The sequence below is a fragment of the Pantherophis guttatus genome, chromosome 7, assembly GCF_059756535.1.
Source record: "Pantherophis guttatus breed Tessera chromosome 7, ASM5975653v1, whole genome shotgun sequence".
Lineage (NCBI taxonomy): Eukaryota > Metazoa > Chordata > Lepidosauria > Squamata > Colubridae > Pantherophis > Pantherophis guttatus.
Genome location: NC_142069.1, coordinates 38,346,450 through 38,371,370, shown reverse-complemented (window position 1 = coordinate 38,371,370; position 24,921 = coordinate 38,346,450). Strand labels below are relative to the sequence as shown.

At 36.9% G+C, this 24,921-nt stretch overlaps 2 long non-coding RNA genes across 2 annotated transcripts; both read left to right on the top strand.

Moving 5' to 3' along the window:
* Positions 1-2,191: 2,191 nt before the first annotated feature.
* On the top strand, positions 2,192-3,647 carry LOC148112812 (uncharacterized). Its single transcript, XR_015728799.1, has 2 exons — positions 2,192-2,315; positions 2,798-3,647. It is a non-coding gene; the product is annotated as an uncharacterized LOC148112812 (long non-coding RNA).
* Positions 3,648-7,828: 4,181 nt separating this feature from the next.
* LOC148112811 (uncharacterized) lies at positions 7,829-12,746 on the top strand. Its single transcript, XR_015728798.1, has 2 exons — positions 7,829-7,909; positions 11,428-12,746. It is a non-coding gene; the product is annotated as an uncharacterized LOC148112811 (long non-coding RNA).
* The last annotated feature ends 12,175 nt before the right edge of the window (positions 12,747-24,921 follow it).

Sequence of the window (24,921 nt, the reverse complement as noted above, 5' to 3'; positions counted from 1 at the left end):
ATCTGATACTGGTGGGAAAGATGAAAGGTGCTCACTCGCTCGCTTGCTCTAAAAAAAAAAAGTAGTCCTTCAGGTCATGTAATCCTAAACTGTTTAATGCTTTCTGGCTACTCAATTACAATTGAATGAGTTCATAGAATATTCTAGACCACAAACAAGTAGACCTTATTTTGGTTTACAGTGCTGCATGAACCCAATCTGAACCTGGTAACAGCACTTTGAATTGTATTTATTCAGACTGATAGCCTCTCTAACAAACAAACAAAAAATCTTACATGACAAATGTGAGTTTCTGAAACAAATGCATAGGTTATTTTCTAGGGAAAAAAATCAATTTGCTACCAAGCCAAATTCAGATTTCTTAAATCTGACCTATAAAACTCATAGGGCTTAAAATATCGGTATCTAGCGGAGCAATTGCTCTCGGGTGCACTTGCCTATCAACCAAGATCTAATGGTGATATATGCTTAAGGATGCCATAACTGTCAGTGATTTGTTGTTCCTGTTCACTTGTTGTTGGCACTGACCATTATAAGCTTTTGGGGATTACCTTTTTTATTTTAATTGAGTCCTCCTTTGAATTTAACGTACCATGAAAATATGGGATATAAATGCTCCAAATGAAATAAATCAATGATTCTCCCTTAAACCTATGTAATAGTTTGCCTTACTTCACGTATGGTCAACATATGTATAATCCATTTCAGGCACATCCCAAATCATGAACCAAAATGGCTCTTTGTAGAGGTTCATTTCTTCTAAGACAAGGTAACTCTTCTCCAAAGTAGGACAGTAGAAAACTATGCAAAATTGTTGAAAAGAAGAAAAATGTAAAAATTTCTTTTCTGGTTTTTTTTTAAACTGTTTAATAAAAATTATTTTTTAAAAAATAAAAATAAATAAAAATACATTTGCTATTAATGTTAACAAATGTTAATGTTTTTATTAAGTTAAAAAAAGTTATTAAGTGAAAGAAAGAAAGAAAGAAAGAAAGAAAGAAAGAAAGAAAGAAAGAAAGAAAGAAAGCTGCCTGTTATTCCCCGTACATGACCTTGAAAGAACAACCATAAAGCTAAAGCGAAAACCAGAGTTTTGAGGAAATTTGCAATCAAAAGTTCAAATTGTAACATCTATTGTGTGTTCAATGAGTGAGGTAGCTGACTCACAAGTTACACAAATCCACCAGTTTTCTTGTTGCATGTCATTACTGACATATGTGTTGAAGGGGGGGAGCCCTTGTGGGAGAAACAGGCCAAACTGACGGTAACAGAGAGCTTTTCCATGTTTTCTAATGATGTTTAATGGGTCTCTATTATGCAAACTCACTCTCTTGTGTAAGAAACTGAGATGATTTGGAAGTAATATGTATTTCTCATATATTCCTAACTGTCCAACTATTAAATGTAAAATCTTGTCTTGCTAAAGACAAATGCCCGAGGTATTTGCAGGACTACCTTCTGCCGGCCTCCCACCACTCTGTGCACTCCACATAGGACAGCCCTCCTCGGGTGCTATCGGCCAGACAATGTTGGCTGGTGGCGCCCAGGATGAGGGCATTCTCTGTGGGCGCACCGACCCTCTGGAATGGATTATCCATGGGGCTCCAGACGGCCCCCGATCTCCACCGTGACCTGAAGACATGGCTTTTCCAACAAATTTGCTGATCTGATGGGTGATTTTAATTGGGAGATTTTAAATTGACTGTTTTTAGTAGTTTATTTTTATTGTTCTTATCGTTTAATTCTGTGAGCTGCCCCAGGTCCTTAGGGAGAAGGGCGGCATATAAGTATAATAAATAAATAAATAAATAAATAAATAAATAAATAAATAAATAAATAAATAAATAAATAAATAAATTTCCCCCAAATCTACCGTATTTCTTGAAGTATAAGATGCATCTTTTCTCTCCTAAAAGAGGCTGAAAATTTGGCTACGTCTTATACTCCAAATGTAGCTTTTTCCGAAGTTTTGTTCAGCCCTAATGAGGCACTAACGAGGCACTAGTGAGTGAAGCGATCTTCCCAGCTTTGCCTGCTCCCTTGACTCTCCGCTGTTCTTCAATGAGGCGTTAGCGAGTGATGCAATCTCCATGCTTTGCTCCGACTCTCAGCTGTTTTTTAGAAGCTTTTTTCAGCCCTAACTAGGCACTAGCCTCCCCCACCCACCCACCCGTGCTTTGCTTGCTTTTCTTATTGCTGCTTCCTCTCAGCTGTGCCTTAGAAGCTGTTTTTTATCCCCAAGCAGGGGATAAAAAACCAGCAAAATAATGTGCTGAAACTGACCAGACTAAGGACGCTAGCCAGATGAATACCTGGTAGGCAGATTTTTTTTTTCCTATTTTCCTCCCCAAAAACTAAGCTGTGTCTTATACTCCTGTGCATCTTATACTCCGAAAAATACGGTAATTCTGATTTGAATCCAACTGGGTATTGTAACCAACCTGAAGCCAATTTTTTGTTTGTTTGTTGCTAAACAAGAGGTACCAGCATTTCAAAGCAATTACTTATCACAATTTCCTTAGAAAGCTAAAAATATTCATACCTCTTTTCAAAATAATTCTGATGGTTTGCATTGAGTCAGTAATACCAGACTTTTGGAGATGAGGTAATGGAGATTTTGTCATATCTGGAATTTGGCACTCATACAAAAAGAACAGAGATAGAGGCAAGCAAAACAGCTGTTACCTACATCAAATGCCTGGAGAGAAATATCTATTGGATTCATTTTTACTAAAATCTCTCTCTCTCCCTCCCTCCCTCTCTCTCTCTCTCTCTCTTGTTTGGGGACTTTCTGAAGAGGAGAAGGGTAATATCAAATATACATTTCCTTTCCATACTACAAGCAACTAATCTTCTCTTAGCAGAATTGCCAGAATTGAACATACAAATGCTATACAATGCTACGCTCTTTGCCAAAGGAAAATGCTATGTTTTTAAAGAAAAAAACAAGACTTTTCTTTGTGGTAACTATTTTTTATGAAGCAAGACAATAGATCCACTTCATTCCATTGTACAATTATCACTCCTGGTAGATTGACTTTTATATGGTAACTGTGGCAAGATTATTGTATGTAGAACAAAAGAATAATGAAATTCCCACAGTGGAGCAATGGATTATGAAAATGTGAGAAGTTGCAGAAAAAATGAAATTGTTCTGTTGGGGCAGAGCAAAAACAACAAAATTTTTGCTGAAAGACTAGAAACTTATTTGGACAATAAAAATAATAAAGGAATAAGACAAGAAGAAAGAATTTTAACAATGATTTATTGCTTTGAAGATTAAGATGGACTTGGATTAAACGAAGGACTGAAGAGACTTGTCTAGCCTCTAAGAGGCAGGAGGGAGAGTAAGATTATAATTATGTGTTAAAAAGAAAATCAGAAGTCATTCATATTTCTTAACTTTAGGTTTTTACCTTTCTCTTTTTTGCTTCTTGCATTTTCTTATTTTTTTTTCTTTTCTTTTTTTCTTTCAAATTGTCTTTAATTCTATGAAAAAAATAATAATAAATGTAAATAAAGTCATTTGAATGATTAGCAGGCGACTACACCAGAATCATGGCTAGCACCTCTGTAATATTAAGGATAAATTGCTTTCCATCTTCCACAAAAAAATAATGCTAAATAAATGACTTTGAACTACGTGAGGAAGGCTGCATTAATTTTGACATTCTCCAGACATATTAAAACTCCTATCATTCAAAGACAGAAGAACAACAGTTATAATCCAATACATCCGGCAGATTGGGGAATATTGGCTTTGCTAAGAAGTATGACACTGACTTCCAAAATGAACATTTCACAGATTCTGGTTTATTATATCTCATCCAATGGGACTGGCCATCCTACCCACACCAGCAGAGGTTGCATGCTGCAGGCCCTGACAATCAAGGAATGTTGACTGTCGGAGTCCAGGAGAAGGGTCTTCTCTGTCATGACTCCTGCCCTTTGGAACATCGTACCTCCCTGAGTTGAGATCAGCTCCCATAAGGGCCTGAAGACCTGGTTCTTGGAGCCCCAATGGGGGAGCATTACACTGATGGTGGTTGATGACTTAAGAGGCAACCTGCTTCCTCCCTCCCCATCTTTTAACCATAATTTTTATCTTTGTACTTTTATCATTTTTATCATTTTATCATATGGTTTGAATGCTTTTAATGCTGTAAGCCACTCCAAAATCTGTTCTAACTTCAATATTGCAAATTAATTAAGTTCCCCTCGCACATATATGCTAGTTGTTCCCGACTCTAGGAGGCGGTGTTCATCTCTGTTTCAAAGCCGAAGAGCCAGCGCTGTCCGAAGATGTCTCCATGGTCATGTGACCAGCATGACTAAAAGGCAAAGGCACACGGAATGCTGTTACCTTCCCACCAAAGGTGGTCCCTATTTTTCTACTTGAATTCTTTACATGCTTTCGAACTGTTAGGTTGGCAGAAGCTGGGACAAGTAACAGGAGTTCACCCCATTATGCGGCACTAGGGATTCGAACCGCTGAATTGCCGACCTTTCAATCAACAAGCTCAGTGTCTTAGCCACTGAGCCACCGTGTCCCTCAATTAAGTCTAGGTGGATGAATTAAAGCTGCTTTTGAATCTAGCATCTTTGATTCGTCAGTAGAATAATGTTTTTTGAAAATTTTAGAGTAAAAAAAACCCCATCAACATTGGCTTGAATGTGAGATGGATTTTTTTAAAAAAAAATTGGAGTTGCTGTGACCCCATTTTATCTTAATACTTAGATTTAACTACTTGCTGGTCTACTAGTAGAGTTATTTTTAAAGTATTGTTGCTCCTGAGCTGAAGTGTTCCTTGAGCTGTTATTTACATCTATCTGATGTAACTGTGAAGTGCTTTTCAGTCAGAATGATGAGAAATATAAAGGAGGATTTGGTACTTTTTCTCCTGAGGAATTGACAAGGAGATGGACAATTAACGGATGACAAATTGAGAAAAACTTCTGGTAGTCCTGGGAGAGATAAAGCCTTTCTAGGTGTCAATTACTGTGAGAGCCAGACATTTCTTTAGTAAAGGTTAGCAAAACTCTTTTCAGTGGATTCCAGATGCCAGCTTATTTTCTCTTACCTATCAGACCAGCCATCTCCAATCCTGGTCCCAGGTATGTTAGGACTCATGTTTTAAAATTTTCAAAATATTTAGAAGGCAACAGGTTGGAGAAAGCTCTAGTCAATTAAAAGTATTATCTTAATCAGTATAACGAACTTGCTGAAAAACAGTCTATGGGAAGAGAAATCTAATAGGATTCAAATAGCACTTTTTGTGCCTTTTAATAAAATATGTAAGTTAGAAAAGTTGATACTAGGTTCTTTCAAATTTAATAGATTAATTCGTGATCTACAATATTCAAAGCTTTTTTACTTTACTTAATCAATTTTTGAAAAACATGTTTTGTTTTAACAGAAGTCAATAAGTATAGGTAAAGATTTAGTCAGACAACAGCTGTATGCCTTATATGGCTTCATAATCATAAATTAAAGATGAGTTTTTGGGTGAAGAACTTTGTCTGGTCTTCCACTTCCAATATACAGATTTATATTTTCTGAACAAATACACAGATTATAAAATCATGTCTGGAATCATGTATTCTTTGATTATATTAATGCAGTTCTTGGCTGGGAAAAAAGCCCACGCACAAATTCATAAAATATTTTAAAAAGTTCCTTATAAAAATAAAAGTGATATTTTGTTTTGTTTGGATCTGATTCCAAAAAGATGTAGGAACAGGCAGAAAAAGACTTATGAATGAAATGATGAAAAAAATATAACATCATGGAATACCTTAATTCAGGGGTGTCAAACTGGATTTCTTCGAGGGCCAGATCAGCATTGTAGTTCTCCTCCAGGTGCCAAAGATGGCCTGGATGGCCTCCTGCAGCACTTTGCCAGCCAAAATGGGACACGGAGTGGCCACACACAGCCCCCCCCATGCCCCATTTTGGCTGCCAGAGGGTCTTTTGCTATTTCCAGGCCAGCCCCACAGGCCAGATTTAAATACCCCGCAGGCCAGATCTGGCCTGCAGGCTTTGAGTTTGACACCCCTTACTTCAGTAAGGATGAAGCAGATGAACTCGGTTGTAACAAACAACAGTAGAAAGAGTGGGGGACAGATGCTCACTGTCAGGTCACATAGACCAGTGGTGTTGGACTTAAGGGCCTGATTGTGCTACAGGCATAATTGCTGCTTCTGGCTTAGGTAACTGGACTGTTCCCCTGTTGCTCTCTGTGCTGTACTGACACTAATTTGTTGCAGATAAACATTGGGATAGAAACATCACTACATTTTCTAAGGTAGAGAAATCATTTTTCTTATTTCTAGATCTAGAACACGGGTGTTAAACTCATGTCGTCATGGCAGCATCACGTGACGTATTGGGACTTTCCCCTTCACTAAACCAGGCATGGGAGTGGCCAGCGCATGACACATCCAGCCTGCAGGCTGGGAGTTTGACAGCCCTGATCTATAACAACAACCTAAAGCAGATTTAAGATAGATGGTAGGTATATAAAGAAGATGACTCTGGTCCCATGTCCCTCCTTATGGTTTTGGGACTCAGCCCAATCAACTCCTATATATAGGAGCAAAAATTACTACGGTTGGAGTACCAGAATGAATAAGGCAATATCTTAAAGTAATCTCCCTGTATTGTATTCCTACCTTTTTATTTCTTTTGCACACTGCAATAACCAGAATACAAGGCAGAGTAATTTCATTCTAGCCCTCCTCGCTAAATTAATGTGTTCATTTAAATAACTGAATGAAGTATGAGACATTTCTCCCCCATCCTCTTTTCTATTTGAGCTTTGACAAGAATGAATGACGCGGCTATTATTTAAAGAGTAAGATTGCACCAGGCTTTGTTACCTTATTTTCATGACAAAGATTGCAGTTGACGTTTAATACCCGATATCTTTCAGGGAGAAAGTGAAGGGCTCCACCACTTCTGACCTTTTCCACATTCTCTCTTTCTCTAATTGGTTCATCCATTTCACTCTTGCTGCATATTAGAGTCCCACTGATCAATCAAATTATATGTTACAATGTAATATCATGGGGCAGCACAATTTCCAAAGGGCTTCATCCACTGCTTAGAATCTCCAATCCTGGTCCACACTAAATAGCTATTAGTCTGTTCATTAATTTCTTCTCCTGCCCCAAACACCCAGGTCTGTTCATGTTTTGTCTCTTGTGCTAGATAAAGGCATGCTGGGAAAGCATAAGACCACGGCAATAGTGCAAGTACTTAAATCCACTTCAAAGTCCACTGGGATGTTGTTGTGGTCTCCTGAAAACTGGGGGATTAAAAGCATTCCTATTCTTGTCCACTATCTATATCTCAAAGACGCATTTCCACTGATAGAAAGTTATTAGGGAATGCTTTTAAAAAGAACTGGTTCTGTCCTCTTTCCCCTCTCTGTGGCTCTACTATCGATACAATAGATCAATGACCTTTAATAAACCTACAGCTAACATCTGCTCTTTTTTTTAATGTACTACTGTGACCCAGATAATTATTTGCCATTTTATAGCAATACTGTCGCTATGGTTTCCACTGAGTGTAGAACAGATCCAGAGCTTTATAAACAACGCACATACCTTTCCAGAGCAGAGAGAATGTGCTAAAAGGTCATCTGGTATTTGGTGGGAAAATAGGAACCAAAGGTTCTTATTGCATCGCATTCTCTGAAGTGTTCTGGGGATGAAATTGTTCAGTATAAAAGAGACTAGATGAAACAAATGCTAAAACCACCAAAGGAAAGCTGCCTTCCCAGAGCAATGATGATTATTAAAGCTGCCTGACACATTCTATTCCAAAGAACTGAGAAGGAAGCATATGTTTTCATAAGAAAAGCCATGAAGAGGGAAGTGATATATGCAATTAATTTATCATTTAGTGAGTATACAATGCATGAAAAAGTTTGTATATAAACTTGTGTGTGTGTGTGTGTGTGTTTCTATCAAGACACCTGGTCTACCCTAGCATGTGATGTGAGAGGGAGCATACTGCATCCCTTTCACCTTTCAGCTCCAATCCAGGAGCCCTCAAGCAGTCGCATTCACGACAAACCATTTTATACCAAATTTATATTTCACTGATAAAGAAATAAAGGGAGACTAGTATAGATCTATTTCAAGCTATTTAGCTCTCATCAGCTAGCCATACCCTTACTTGGATTCGAACTTGGGCTGCCTGCATGTTAGGCAGTTGTATTTCTATGTAGTTCTATGAGACACCTGGTCTACCCCAGCATGTGATGTGGTCCCTCCCACAGGGTAGACCAGGTGTCTTGACAGAAAAACACTTAATCTCTCCCCTGGCTCAAGCTGATAAAGGGAGAACTTGTGGCTCAGATGTTAATACAACTGCCTAACATGCAAGCAGCCCAAGTTCAAATCCAAGTAAAGGTATGGCTAGCTAATGAGAGCAAAGTATCTTGAAATAGATCTATACTAGTCTCCCTTTATTTCTTTATCAGCGAAATATAAATTTGGTATATATTTATACCAAATAACATTACTTATAATATTATATAAATAAATAATGCTGTTCAGATCAGTATTTTAGAAGTAAGGCTGCTAGAAAAATGGGTGGAGTGTTAAATCCTTCTTTCTTATGTGGTCACAAAGATATCAATACAACCAGTCAATGATATCAGTTTCTATCTATTCATGGGTTCTGCAAATCTTTTCTGTTTCTGGATCCAATCTGGGTTGGTCACCAGGACCAGAGGTTTTGTATTCTGAGCTTTTGGACTCGTGCTGGAGCCCATTTTCAGGGAACCTCTCTCTGTAGCAGGGTGTGAGCTGTTCTGTGTGTGCTATTTATATTGCCTGTTGTATGTGGCTTTTTAGATATTGATTGGGATAGAGTGTGTTGATGGCTGGCTTTAAAGTTGTTTGTATTGTTTGCTTGTGCTGCCCATCCCTTTTCTGTTTCTATCTAAAGAACTTATTTTTCTTAAGAAAAGTAAATCAGGAATCACTTCTTCTCAAATAAACTGTTTGATGATACACCAATTTGGTGGAGTGGTTAAGGCACCAGGCTAGAAACTGGAAGACTATGAGGTCTAGAGCCACCTTCCACACAAAGTTAGTTTGATGACCTTGGCCCAATAATTCGTCCTCAGCCCTGGGAAGCAGGCAATGGCAAATCACTTCTTTAAAAAAATCTTGCCAAGAAACTGCAGGCACAAGTCCAGGCAGTCCCTAGGATTTAAAAAACTGACTCAAAGGCATGCATACATACACAGAGAGGGGGGAGAGGGAGAGGAAAAAGGAGAGGGAGGGAGGGAGGGAGGGAGGGAGGGAGGGAGGGAGGGAGGGAGAGAGAGAGAGAGAGAGAGAGAGAGAGAGAGAGAGAGAGAGAGAGAGAGAGAGAGAGAGAGAGAGAGAGACTGTTCGGCAGCCCCTTCCAACATTTTCTTAGATTCAATCATTTTTTATCTTTCTCATGACAACTCTATAATTTTCCCAAGGTTATGCTTCGGAATGGCAACATATAATGATTAAATTTTATTCCAGAGCAATTCTGTTTCGAGACTTAAACAGACTATGAATAGAATAGAATTCTCAGAATAGTATGTTTTTGTTCAAGAGGAATAACGATCACCCCCCCCCCATCAGCACTAGGCGAAGGAAATGAAGCTATACAAGTCCTTAAAGGTTTATGCCTAAAATGCACTTAATATTTCTTTTCCTCTCTGTCTGCATGGGGCACTAGTGGTACAGTAAAAATGAAGCATACGGTTATAATTGTTGATTTTCCCATACAGGATAAATTTGTTTTCCAGTACTGAGGAAGAATAAGCATAGAAGTATCAAAAATTTAAAAATATATCACATAGAGCAGTGTTTCTCAACCTTGGTAGCTTGAAGATGGGTGGACTTCAACTCCCAGAATCTGGGAGTTCTGGGAGTTGAAGACCACCCATCTTCAAGCTACCAAGGTTGAGAAACATTGATATAGAGAATATTAAAATGTATTGCTGGTTATCTATAAACAAGTCTGCCTATTTGTTCTCAAGCATGTCTCTGAATTAATTTCTTCTCAATTATTATTTATACATAAATAAGTCTAAACCTGGATGTTACCTACTATTGAAACTTTAATAATACTCTCATGAGCAATCAAGCAAGATAGCAGGTTGATCGCCAAAACAAGTTCCAGAGCTGAGGTTGTGTAATTTCTCTTGACCCACCTGAAGCTACTTTGACTTGCTTATTTTTTACTGTCATGATCTTCCTTCGGTTTTTGGCATATTATGGTTTGGATGGTACAGCTTGCAGTGTGTGGCCATGCTTTTAGCTAGACCACCCAGACAGTAGAGTGTATTAAACCATATAATCTTCATTACTGTCAATTAATTGTAAAAGAATGACAGAATTTGCTGCCCATCATGCAGTGATTTGAGCTGGAACCTGACACTGATGTATAATCATAACCATTCATAAACTCTTTTTATAGGTTCCTTTCAAAAGTTCATGCATGTACTTGAACAGAATAATTGAAAAATATGAAAGACAGATGAGGGTATTTCCTCACCCAGATTATTCTTTATCTGTGATTGGTCCAAGCATGTTCCACTGCTGAGTGGATAACATGTACCTACTAGTCTTGGAATGCTTTGCTTCTGAAAAACAAGGAACTTTAACTTTCTGATCTTCATGTTAATTGTCAGCATATCCCTCTTATCATCACACTATAGGAGAACTATAAACACACTTAAAATTTATATTTACTGTGAGAAACTGCAGCAAGTTTTTGTATTCCTTCATTCTAGGAAAGAGGAAGTTTGCCTGTCTTTAACTAGTTCATATCTAACTAAAATTATTTAACTCAAGGCTGCCAGAATTTCTTTGTGGCATGCTGCACATTTATACAATGAGACTGTATGAAATGTTTTTGCTGTTGAGATACTATTAATCAGATACCACCATATTTTCTTAGTTATTTTTTAACCAACAATTGCTTTTCTACAATTAAAGGAAGTACATACTGTATATTATACTTTTGCTCAGGGAAACTTGCAGTATATTTCATACATTATTGCTGGGAATCATACAGTCGCAGACCTGTGGAAAAGATCTCAATATAATGATTATATTTCAATAAGAGATTATATATCTGGTTCTAGAGTAGATATGTCATTTCTTGTATTAATCTCTATGCAGAAGATGTTCAAGACAGGCTATGCATAGAGATTACACAGAAAGAGTGTAATAGTCCATTGGTTTTTAATGGTTCTCTTTATAATGATCTATGAAATGACTTGTGAAAATGAAGATACTGCACTACCAAAGTTGGAAGTAACCATAGATCAGTTTGCTGATATTTTCCTCATAGTCCTCTCTAAAAAAATATTTTGGAAGAAGCACAGAAAAGCCTAAGTTCTCTTAATAATGTCTCTTCAGGAACAGGAAGATGAACCAGGGTGGTACTGGAAGCTACAAAACAAGTAAATCAAGCCCCAATGCATGGATTAGAGAAAAACCAACATCCCAAATTCCATGTCCTCAAATTCCAGATTCTTAGGACAATTCATAAGTTCATAGAGGTAGGTAGTAGTTTCAGGATGAATATTAAAACATTAAAAGGTTGTAAATTTAAAAGGAAAAATTTTGTGGAAATAATGGTCCACAATTACTCCAAAATTGAACTGGAATATTGAGACTTTTCGGTAAAAAGCTTTTCACTTAAAAACAACCCAACTTGTAACTGGTTGCTTAACAACTGTTCAGAGTTACAATTGACTCAAAAAAAGTTACTTACAACCTTTCTACAACGCCACGAGTGCCATACCAGTCCCACAGTCATATGATCACATTTGAGCATGTGACAACTGACTCACATTTAAAGGGGGTTGCAGTGTCCTGCTGTCATGTGATCATGTTTTATATTTTTTTACCATTTTGTGGTTTAAAAAAATGCCTATTGAATAAGCTGAATTCAGAAATAAGGCCATATGGTTCACTTAATAACTACATGATTAATTTAATGAGCATGGCATATCATTTAATGACCCTTGTAACAATGGCCGTAAAATTGAATTCATTCACACGGTGACTCAACTTACAATCATAATCGCAACTACTGATCAAAATTTCAGGATCAATTGCTGTTATAAATCAAGGACTACCTGTGGTGAAAATGATATAATCTTTTGTATCTTTTTTTTATAGATACCCTCTGACTGATTTCCTAGACTTTGAGTTAATTTCAAAATCTATTTTATCTATTTTATCCCTGTTCAGGATAACACCTTGATCAATTTATGAGTCTGTATCTTCCTGGGCTGCCATTTATTTTTCTGTGTGATTTGCAAACATTTTATTCTAATCGACTACTGAATAGCTTAACTACCCTGTTTTTCATTGGCATCCTTCAGTCTCAAGAGACTATGATATTGTGCTCTGGAAAGAGGTCCTAAAACAGCATCTAGTGTGACTAAAAAGGCCAATTCGAGAGTGGCAATCCCTTCCACACTGAGGGCAGATACATTCTGTCCCCTGCCCAGCCCCCAGATTTTGCTGGTTCCAGGACTGCCTCTTTGCCTCAGCCTGCCGAACAAGTGTCTCTTCGAGTTGGAGAAGGCCATGCTGCATCTTTAGCCTGTTTTTAACCTATTGACTATTAAGTAAACATTCTGAAAAACATCCTGACTGTATGATTATGGATTTTTTCCCCTATATTCTTTTGAGCTATCTGCCTGAAACAAAACATTTGCCATACATTACATGTTTCTGAATTAAATTCAGTTCATTTCTGACAGCTATAAAAATATATAGGAAATTGCTTTCTACATCTTGCCTCAGACAACTGAATGACCAAATGAAGGCACAAAATTAAAAATGGTCATTGAGCAATGATAAGATCAGACTTGTTTCCAAGACCCATAAATTCATTGTCCTTTCCAACAGTTCAGTACTTTGTTAATAAATAACATCAGCTAAGACTTGCTACTCTCAAAGATATAATGCAAGAGGTAAAGGGGGAGTGGGAAAATATGTGTGCACACAGACTCAAACACACAAAAACCAACAAAATACTTTGGAAGGAATACAAAATCTAAGCAATGACAAGAACTGGATCACTGATTCTGAGCCAGGGAAAACATGCACAAGTAAAAATTAAAGTAGCAGAAATATGTTCATTTTACTTCATCTGAATGTCTAACGTGTTCAGACAGTCTTCTTGGAAAGTTATTATGGGGAAAGGAAAAAGTTGTCTGAGCCATTTCCACAATCTAACCAATGCTATTTGAAATACAATATCATGTCTCTTCATACATGCAGAAAAATGCTCAAAGCAGAACTTTCTTTTGTATGTGGATTAAGAGAAAACATAATTAAACAAGTTGCTTTTATTTTAAAACAAGTGATGGTGATCATTTTTTTTTTGTCTAAAACGATTCTGTCTTACTGAAATCATTAAAAATAAATGATTGAATTTAGAGTTAATTCACTTTCAAAGCTAATTTGTTAGTCAAAATAAATTTGTGCCATAGATTGATACTGGAATTATGTTCAGCCTGATAAAGTCTGCATCCAAACTTCCATCCAATGAAAAATATTTTAAATTTTTAAATAGGCCTGGGCAAGGGTGCTATTCAGCAGGTTCTGACAGGTTCTGGAGAACTGGTAGGGGAAATTTTGAGTAGTTCAGAGAACCGGCTGGCTCCAGAGTGGGGTGGGAATGGAGATTTTGCAGTATCCTTCCCCTGGAGTGGGGAGGGAATAGGGATTTTGTAGTATCCTTCCCCTGCCATGCTCACCAAGCCACGCTCACCAAGCCATGCCCACAGAACCGGTAGTAAAAAAATTTGAATTCCACCACTGGGTCTGGGGAATAACTAGAATATAAACCTTTCTGCCAGGAGTCAATAACAGTATCTCACTGAGTATAAATCTATAAAGAGGCTTTATAGAACAGGTATACAAGTTGTGGGGGGGGGAGCTTCCTATTATTCCTAACTTCTGATTCTAATTTCTATAATTTCTCTCTCTAGTTCAATCAATATGGTTAGTAGTGACAGACAGTGAGAACTGCACTCTGAAAAAGCTGAAGAGTTACACGTTGTCTTTATTTGGGCTGATTGTTAATAGATGTTCAGCACTATAAAAAATCATATTATGTATCACTGGAGATGAGACAGTAATTATTTGGACATCATAATGGCAATGGTATCTGTAGAGTGGATCAGAGCAAAAAAATAATAATAATGTGAAGTGCAGTTCACATGCAAAGTGTAAGTATTTTTTTCTTAAAGGGAGAAACAAAAATAACTGCCTTGTCTTTCAAGATAATATCCTTTCTATCCTTCTTCAGTAGGTTCTGATTAGGAAAGAATTTACAGGCAACCTAAAATAGGGGCACGATACTTCTGACTTTTTTAGGATATCAGAAAGACAGAGCTGAAAGAATCTATTTTAATCTATTCAAAACAATGTTTTCCTTTTTTTTAACAGAATATCACTCTTCTATCAAAAGCTTACAATGTAGGTTTAACTGGCTCCTTTTCTTGCTTTTGCTTAATTTTCAGATTGTCACATCAAGGTTTTTTCCCCCAATTATGATGGCTATATGAAAATTGGTATTGAGAAGATGTTTAAATCTGTTAGGCAGGCTTTGCAATCACAATGGCTCTGTGTGAAGGAAAATAATTCTGTTGAGAACATCCATGAACTCTCTGGGGTACCTTTAAGGTGTTAGGAAATTCTACAATGTGTTCCTCAGGGCCTTTGGGATCTCAATGAGCTGAAGTATGAAACTATTTTGAAGTCAATCTGACATACAGACTGAAAATTACAAGACCTGTGGGGAGATGAAAGAATTTTCTCATTATTTCCATTAAGAAAGTATTTCTTTATTTTATTTTATTTGCTTCATTTGTATGCTGGCCAATTCCAAAGGCTCTAGGTGGCTATCAATTTCATTATAAAATAAAATTATATTCTAAAAGAAAGAGGAAAAAATAACTCCAAATATATATTAAAATATCAAACGTAAAATGAAAAACCAGAAAATGCACTCACAAACTCCACCTTCAGTCCTGTGCTAGACAGAACAGATAAGTTTCAATAGCTTTCATAAGAAGTAGAAGGAATGGAGATGACTGAATGTCCACAGGAAAGAAGCATTGTGGAGGAAGCAATCAAAAATTCTAGGAGGCAGCTTCATAAGGAGGGAGCTGGTCCAATTCAATCTGGTCAGACAAACAGATGAATAGAGGAGAAAGTAATCACTTGGATGAGCATGTCCAAAACTATGTAGGGCAGCCTTATTGTTATCTTTTATTGCACATTCAGTCAGATGTCCAGACTGGATTTGACATTTTTGTCTTATTATTATTATTATTATTTAAATTTATATGCTGCATGAGTTCCAATGACTATGACCATCAGGACCTTGATTCACATCCATAGGCAACAAGCACAGATCCTGAAGCATCAGAACAACCTATGTATATTGAGATATATCCATCATTATTCAGGCCTCTATAGTCTGAATTAGCTACAGTATAGCTTCTGAATGAATGTTCTTCAAGGATAGCCCAACAAAAGGTTCATGTCAATAATCAAAACAGAAGGTAATTAAGAATGATTGACTGTGAGCAGGACTTCCTGATCTAAAAATGTCCAGCATTGGTGTGCAAGATGTAATTGATGCACAAGTTGTCCTAGTCACAGCTGCCTCCTACTCATTAAGAAGCTATGAGTCTACAGGCATGCCTAGAGTGCAATCACTTATGAAAACAGGAACACAATTCCATTCAGGGTCAAAGATTCTCTGGAATTATAAATCCACCAACTCAGAGCCACTTCATCTAGGGGGGATTTTGCTGAATATGTGCCTTCCCATCCAGTTAACAGCCTCCAGACACTTCTAGTACATTGCCTATTTGTTTCAGGGCTAAGATTTATAACTTATCAGTATATTAATGATTAACCCTGATCTCCCCAGCATAGATATCGCTTGGCAAATTTCTTCCACTGCTCTGACTTGAACCACTCTTTAGGAAGAACTACTGCAGAACAGTTTCCCTTTCCCCACCATCTTTTGGAGATGGTCCAGAAGGATATGTGATCAAAAGACACAGAGATCAAATAGGACCAAGAATGTCCTTTCCAAAGGTTATCCATAAATACAATTTAAGTGCAATACCAAGGCCTGAAATCTGACTGCCAAAGGGCCAAATAATTCAATTCCTCTGGGGCTTCTGGAGTTGCAGAACCATTCCCTCTACAATATTTTCTTACTTACGGTTAGGCCTAAAATTATTCAAACCAGACTAAGCCAGGGCTTCTTGAGCCATGGATGCATCAGAAACACTTTCTGAGAAAACAAATATCATTTTATAATCCCAAAGATGCTTTTTCCAAAAGGCAACTGGACTATCTTGTTTTTTTCTTTGTAAACATTTTACTTCTTACCCATGAAGTTTCTTGAATGAGAAGTGAAATGTTTTCAAAGAAAAAAACCAAGAAAAGTTCAGTTGCCTTTTGGAAAAAGCACCGTTGGGACAACCATGACTTGAATGATTGAGAATCTCCATAAACATCCTTTTTACAAAGAAGCATTGACTACTGCTCAAATCCAGCTTCCTACTACCACACAGGAGGCTTTACTCAGGCATTTGTGGCAGAGATCCAAGCAGGAAGTGGCAGAGGTTATACTACAAAGACCCCTGTCTACTTCCACAGGACTCACAGATCACTTTGCAAGGCACACTCGTCTTTATTGGCACTGATCAGCTGGAGTTCAAATCTGAGCAAATATATTGCCAAATGCTGAGAGAATTCTTCACAGCTGCCCTTCAGAAGTTCTTAGCATTCATCTTTTCCTAAAAACATCCACTTGCCTTAAAGAGTCCCAGAGCAGCACCCAGAGAATGCAATCAGAGTAGCAAATTGCATCCTTTTTGTCACTTGAATTACCACTGAATAGGCTTGAACGTGAGCTCTCGCCCTGTGAGATTTAAGTCTTCTTCCATGACACACCTTGACTACTATGTCTCCTTGAACTTCTCAGTAAATCAAGTGGCTGCACCAGATCTATAAGAAGATATAGCATGTTCCAATGCAGTCTGGTCAAGTGCCCTGGCAACCTCATTGTTCCAGTGGTGACTAGAATCTCCATCAGATTAACATTAATCTGCCCTCAAGCCAAGAACCAAATCACCATGTCATCTGCTTTGGGCCCTCAATTAATTGGGTCAAGACTATAGTCAAGGCTAAACTCCAGGCTGCTCCAAATCCCCTGCAATAGGGGAAAAAACACCATCAACCAGCCTAAACTATCAATGGTAAGCTCCTCACTTAAGGTTCCAACATTGTCCACTCTTAACTGGGAAGTGGGCAGAGTTCACTTTTTCAAATACTCCAAACCCTCCAACCAGGAGTCTAATAGAGCTGAGGTGGCACTGTGGTTAGAGTGCAGTACTGTAGGCTACTTCAGCTGACTGCTAGCTGCAGTTCAGTAGATCGAATCTCACCGGCTCAAGGTTGACTCAGCCTTCCATCCTTCCGAGGTGGGTAAAATGAGGACCCAGATTGTTGGGGGCAATATGTTGACTCTGTAAACCGCTTAGATAGGGCTGTAAAAGCACTATGAAGTGGTATATGTCTTATTGCTATTGCTAATAATTTTATAGATTTTTCAGCACATCCTAACATAAAACCACCACTTGTGTTTCCACAAATAATCCAGTTACAGCACCACTGGAAATAAAAAGAATCAAGGCTAATTCACTGACTTTAAATTGACCTCTGCCCATAATATCTCAGACACCAATCAATACAAATATGTTATAATAAAATTAAATAAATGGGTGAACTCTGATAACTCAACAGCAAGTGTCTGGTCTTGTTATTCCTAATCTATTCTCAATTGGAGTAGTACAGTTCAGATGAAACCATTAATTTTTTTTAAAAAGTTACTGTAAATATGACCTCCTGCTTGACTCATTTTGTTTGTGAATCATGAAGCATCTGTTTTTACTACCAAAGCCATATAATATTTGACTGAGGTTTTTTTCTTTTAATTTTGGCAGTTCTGCAAAACAAAATGCTGTTCAATTTTGCCAGAACAATAGCATTTCTAAATGGTTTTTCATATTTAATAGTACAATCCATACCATTCAACTCTATTTAATTCATTTGTTGGGTGCAACCCTGAAGATTCTTTTTTTAAAAGTTTCATTCATTCTAAAAGGTTAGAGAGTGGTTTCTAGGGAACATAAAGAGCATAGTATAATAGTTAGAGCAATAAACTAGAGAATTTCAGAGTCAAATCTCCATTCAGCCATGAAAATTTCTGAGTGACCCTTGATCAGGCATTCTCCTGAAACCAAAACAATCTTGAAGAATCAACAGGAAGGTAAAAGGAGAAGTTATGTATGCTGTCTTGAACTTGGATTTGGCAGTCTAGCCAAGTCATTATATTTCAGTCATTAATGACCCAATAGGAGGGAAATAAACCTTTATTAAATCTTAGGTAGATGATCTTATGTAGGTTATCATTCAAGAGATCTTTGAATAATTGAATAATTTCTGAGTTCTGTGAAATCCTTCCTTCCTTCCTTCCTTCCTTCCTTCCTTCCTTCCTTCCTTCCTTCCTTCCTTCTTTTTAGTATTTATTTTACAGTATTTATAATCTGCTTCGATTCCAAAAGATTTTTGAAAGTTAAAAGCAAAAATTGTAAAATTAAAAGCAAAAGTGGGAACAATATAGGTAAATCAACAATATCTGAGCGCCATCCATAATTAGCCAGGATGAGCGGACTGGCTTTTCTTCGGGGTTTAAAAAGAGAAGATGCCAGTTACAGTATATGATCTGTGCTTTGCTGCAAGACAGATACAAGGCTCCTCATGAGTTTATCCTCTTAGGAAATTAAATCTCTAGCCTGGGTTCATTTTCATATCCAGAACCAGAAATGTCCATGGTAAGCATCTATCTTGTCAAATGCCAACTGACCTGTTTTCTATTCACAATGTACATTGTTTGCAATTGACAACTTCAGCATTGTTTTTTCAGCCATGAGACCAGAGTCACCTCCCTTGATATCTCACCTGATTTAATTTTTATTATTTTTGTTAAATAAAAATAAATTGGAAGGTGAAACGAAAGAACCAGTATTCTGCTTCATCATTATTTATAAAAATATCTCTCAGCACTCTGTAGGCATCAATTTTTAAGTGTTTTTCTAAAAAGGCGGATAAGTACAAATGCTTTCAGGTTTATGTATTTTATTCATAGATAAATTATGGAATTTGTACACAAAATTAACTGCTGCATATGGCTGTATAAATTTACTTCATATCCTAAAATGCATTTGTCTGTTATGGTTAATAGCAGCAGCTATATATGATATTTCCTAATCTGACCATGATAGTTCTCATTGTGAAAGTAAGTGCTCTGTTGTTAAATATGATCCCTATCTGAAAATTCATATTTTACTTTCTCAGGCTGCATTATTCATTCTGCATTCTTATGAGTGCATTTTAAATAGTATTACTTCTCACATGTAATTAGCCTATTGTGGCTCCCTAGGAAATGGAATTTATCGCCATTGTGTTTTGCATGTGAGTTTCCTGGAGACAAGTGATGGCCGCTGTGTGACAAAAAACATTAGACTCCCAGGGCTTTAATCTGATCCAGCCTGTGTTTTTATGTTTGTTTCTGCCGCTCAGCTGGTATTGATACCAAAGCAAGAACTGAGTTTCTGAAGGTTTTATTTAAACACAGTCCAGATTTCAAAAGCCATAAACTAGCCTTTATGAGTTTCTAAACCATTTGTGCTTGAATAATGCCTGTATGAAGATTTATTTATTTATTTTATTTATTTATTTTATTTTATGCAATTTATATGCCGCCCTTCTCCCGAAGGACTCAGGGCGGCTTACAAAGAATAAAATTCAACAATTTAAATTTAAATGTAAATTAAAATCCAGTTAAAATTAATTAAAATTATTACAATGTAAAAGCCCCTAGATGGGTCAGTCCAATTGATGAAAGAGCCACGTCTTCAGTTCGCGGCGGAAAGAGAGGTGGTCGGGGGCTGTCCTAAGACCGGTGGGCAAACCATTCCAGATTTACCTCAATATTCTAGTTGTACATGAAATGTATTGATATTGTTAGACTTTACATCCAGAAGGTCTAGGCTGTGAAGAATCTAAATGTCTTATTCAGAACCTGGTACACTCTACAGAAAGTTCACAGACATTAATCAGGTAGAATAATTATTTTATTCTGCTCTGTGTAGAGCAGAAGATTTGGCTACAGTAATTCACAGAAATCAATCTACATAACCTGCTTCAGTTAAAATCCTCGGCCTTTTTGTCTTTTCTGATTCATTGTTTATATTTTATGGCAAGAACGAGTGGTGGGTTTCAAAAAAGTTTACTACCAGTTCTGTGGGTGTGGCTTGATGGGCGTGGCATTGCTTGGTGGGCAAGGCTTGGTGGGGGCTTGGTGGGCGTGGCAGGGGAAGGATACTGTAAAATCTCCATTCTCTCCCCACTCCAGTGGAAGGTTACTATAAAATCTCCATTTCTTCCTGATCAGCTGGGACTTGGGAGGCAGAGAATAGATGGGGGTGGGACCAGTCAGAATTTTTACTACCAATTCTCCAAACTACTAAAATTTCCGCTACTGGTTCTCCAGAACTGGTCAGAACCTGCTGAAACGCACCTCTGGCAAGGACCATGGTGTTCATTCGTCATATTTATGTGACTGTCCTGAATAATATTCCATTGAATGTCATCTATTTATCAGAAGGAAAGAGCTCAGTATAGCAGACTTTTAAAAGTTGATATTGGAAAAAAAAGAAGTCAAGCTATGGTGGGAAGGAGCAGCATCAAAAATATCAAATTACACTGAAATGTAAGTTCAGCAACAAACATACACCTTTATATTCTATGTATATTATACCATTATCCTGTCAGTAAGACCTGTCTATACTTTTTTCTCAGCACATATAAACAAAATACTGCCTGAAGACAGAAGAGGTGCTGATGGAGCCATCTCTCAGATGGCATAATTTTGAGTGCTTCTGAAGTGCTTCTGACAGACATCACTGCAGAGCATGTGATGTAAATATAACTTGAAAGCAGTCTAAATGTAAATCCAGGTATGCCTGTATCAATGACAGAGTCCACTGAAGATGACTTCAGTGAACGTAAAACAATCTCCTCCACTTACTATGTTAACACTGGGGCAACCATGATATAATCTCACAGATGATTCGGCCCTACCTACCCAATTGTAAAAATAGTGTGGATTTGCATCAAATGTCATTTCACTTATTCTTAGAGGAGTCTCACGCTAACCAATAAAAATGCTGAAATCTCAAGTTGGTGATCTATGAAATGCTAAGCACTTCCTTTAAGCAGAATATGATCCTATTGAAAGATATTGGTATGCCTCTCATTTGCTGTTACCATGTGATTAGAACTTGATTAAAGCTATCTTGAGGAAAAATACCTATATAATCATTGAACAAATACACCAAAGGGGAGTGGTAGTCTTGGGTGGTTCAGTGTTGCATACACTGAAGATTATAATCCTAAGAAAACTAACATGGTAAAAAATTGTAGAAAAGCTATAGTATATTTTATGTTTCAGTATGTACAGTATATCATAAATGGAAACAGACAAGCAAAGGCAAAATCCTGAAGGCAAAGCAAAGTTTATGTTACGTGGTTTGATAGGATAAAAGGCCAATTCCCTCTTCCCACTCACAATTTTTCTTTAATACACTGCTTATTGAATGTTTCCCACATACTCCTGTATACATATACAAATGCTTGGGAGTTCTTTAAATTCCTTTAAGTGTCTCTTTCATCAAATGCAACTCACTTACCTCTTTCCTTAGAGAATTCCCTGCTGTTCTTAATGGATTAATTATAGAGTACATCTGTGCTCTCATCCAGAATTTTGGGTTGGTCTAAAAAAAACATATTGTTTTCTAATAGCTCCAATCTTCTCAAAAATCATGTAGCTTTTCCATTGAGCCTTTTTCCTCACAAAATGTGCACTGTATTAGTAACTCAAATCAAATTTTGAGATTCAACACATTCCCAAATTAGTTTTTTCACTGAGAAAAGTGTCCATGGAGAGTGGAGACTCAACAAATCTGTTAGCAGAAACTCAAATGTATTCTATATATCCAGAGAGTGACACTGGATATTTTATTCACTATTTTAACTTTCATTGAATAGTAGAAATTGTAGGTTTTGAATTTCTGTAAATTTCAATGAAGCATTAGTCTGTAATATGTTTATTCTTCAGCATGTGTGCATTTGAATAAGACATTTTAAAAATTGATTTTTTAAAGAAATCTGAGAAATATAAGCTTATATAAATGTAATTGCCAATGCAAGTACAGTTCTTTTACAGAAAAATATTTGTAGAGAGATGATGAAAGGGAATTTATCAGGTAAAGCCATCAAATAGACTGAAGCAAATTGCTGCTCTAAAAATGCTATACATTTGAGCCTACAAACATGCACACTTTTATTGGAAATATATATGAAATAATACAAGAGAAACATTTCTTGAAGTAATTCTGTCACCGCCTCTCCAGGAGTAGGAAGCTAAAATGTTCTATACTTCATAAGCAAGTCGGCTCTGAAAGACATTATTCATTTAAACAGATTTTCCATTTACAAAATGTTGCAGGCAGTGCAACAAAAATGATGCTTTCTCACCCTAATGCTGTCAACTCACTGGGATTCAGGAATTCACAAAAGTGGAAAAATTGAGATTTAAAATTGCCATGAAAATTATCCCTATCAAAGTCATAGCTTCTGTTTCCTTAGCCACCATCTTCCTCTTTTAATATTAGACAACTAGAACAGCATTTTCTAGATAGGCCTTACTAAAGTAGCAAAAGCAATGTTTATGGAAGGTTGTGTCAAAATGTGCAAGAAAGTGAATGAAGCACCACAAAGGAAGCCCCACACCTTTTGTGCATGCTGTGATGTTTCAGGATGGTGATGGTGATTTTTTGAACACAACACTGCACTCTCATCTTGAAGATCTTGATTCCCCCATGCTAGTAAAGCTTATCTTGTTTGGAATATGCCAGATTGCACATGGGGTCCAAATGATTGCATGCACTGCTCATGTTTTTTTTAAAAAAAAAAAAAAAACCAAAACTCCATGTAACAGTCTTCTCTCTAACATTCAATATTCTGTGCTGAGGATTTCTTTCTTTTTCTGGAAGAATATCAGTTATAAGAGCCCCTTGACTGTAGGCTCTCCTGCAGCTCTTTCAAGGTTGCTGGCACTACAACCATCCAATCTGTCACACTCCCCCGAGCCCAGACCCTGCAAAGGAAGTCTTGGACTGACATAAACTTTTATGCACATATTAGCAAAAGAGAGGTTTCTGAACTCTGAGCCAAATGGTTCTAAGCAAAACACGGTAACACAGAAGCTTTCAGTGAAGGTTTAAAAGAGGATCTGATTTGTCAAAGAGAAAACTATATAGCAAATGAATTAGAAAAAAGTATACTGTACAAATGGAATGGAGTCATTTATTTATTTTTCTTATGCAGATAAAAAATGTTGTATAGGTAAAGTGTGTATTTACTAGCTTGTCTCAAAGAACAGTTTTTGCTCTTTTCTATAAAACGTCTTCGACTACATTGGAGCATCTGCACATCTCACAATTACTTATTCTACTTTTCCATCTTTCAAAAAAATCTACTTCTAGTTTTTTCCTATTGATGTATTAGTTGCAATTAATCATTATTTGTTGCATCATACAATTTTTCTACCATTTGCTGAAAATCATTCAGATTCTCAGTTAAACAAAAGGGCATCTACTGCATAAAAAATCTCCATGCTTCCACATCCCCAAATAACACACTGAATCAATCACCCATGCTTTATTTCAATTTTTGTAGATTGATCTTATTGCATTCAGCAACTGACCTTCCACTTCATATTTTAATCAAGTTTTTATAAAATTTTCTGATGTTGTTTGTAAATCACCCAAAGTCACTTAGGTGGGATAGGTAAGATAGAAATTTGATAAATAAATAACATATTTACATAAAACTTTCAATAATTCAAGCCTAGTGAATTTAATTAACAAATATTCAAAATCCTTTACATTTTTCAAATGTATTGTCTGTACAACCTGCTTCCATAAAGCCACATGCTCTTCCTAAATGTTGTTCTTGCATATCTTATACTCTTGTGGTATGAGCTCCACTAATTTCCCTAACAAATAAATCTCCCTGTAGTTTTTGCATTGCACTTGCTGCCTTTCCCTTTCTGCAGGGGAACAATAATATTTTTCCAATGATCAGGTATAGGTGTGATCTTTAGATTTTTGGTGCTCTTTGAGCTTGATTGGTTGCTGGCAGACATTTCATTGCCTAACTAGGTAGCATCATCACTGTGTCTGCAACCAAACAGCCAAGCTCAAACAGCACCATGGGTGGTTTCAGAAACCAGCACCTGAACTCTTCATTTAATAAGAAATTAAAGTTTTCCAAAGTTTTGGAACAAATTTTAGTCAACTGCTAATTCAAAGAGCCAGCTCCCTTGGATATTTTGGAGATTTATTCCTTATCAAAAGAACAGAAGTAGAAAAAAAGTTATCCTAGTGTCAATAAGACAGAAAGTTTCTAATAAGGCAAGCAAACTGTTCAACCTACTCAGTGAGGAGGAAGATTAAAAATAGCTGGCTTTCTTCTAGGATGTTGTAGTCAAATTTTTTAACAATCTTATTGGATATTCGTAAGATCAAAAATTATATTTTTTTAAAAAAACTGTGCATGCTTAAATGATACAGATGTTCTTTTCACCATCATGAAAACTGGGGATTTGTAATTATTACCCTTATCTTCCAGACACTGACTGGGGGGCAGAATGCACTTATCCCTTTCTACAGA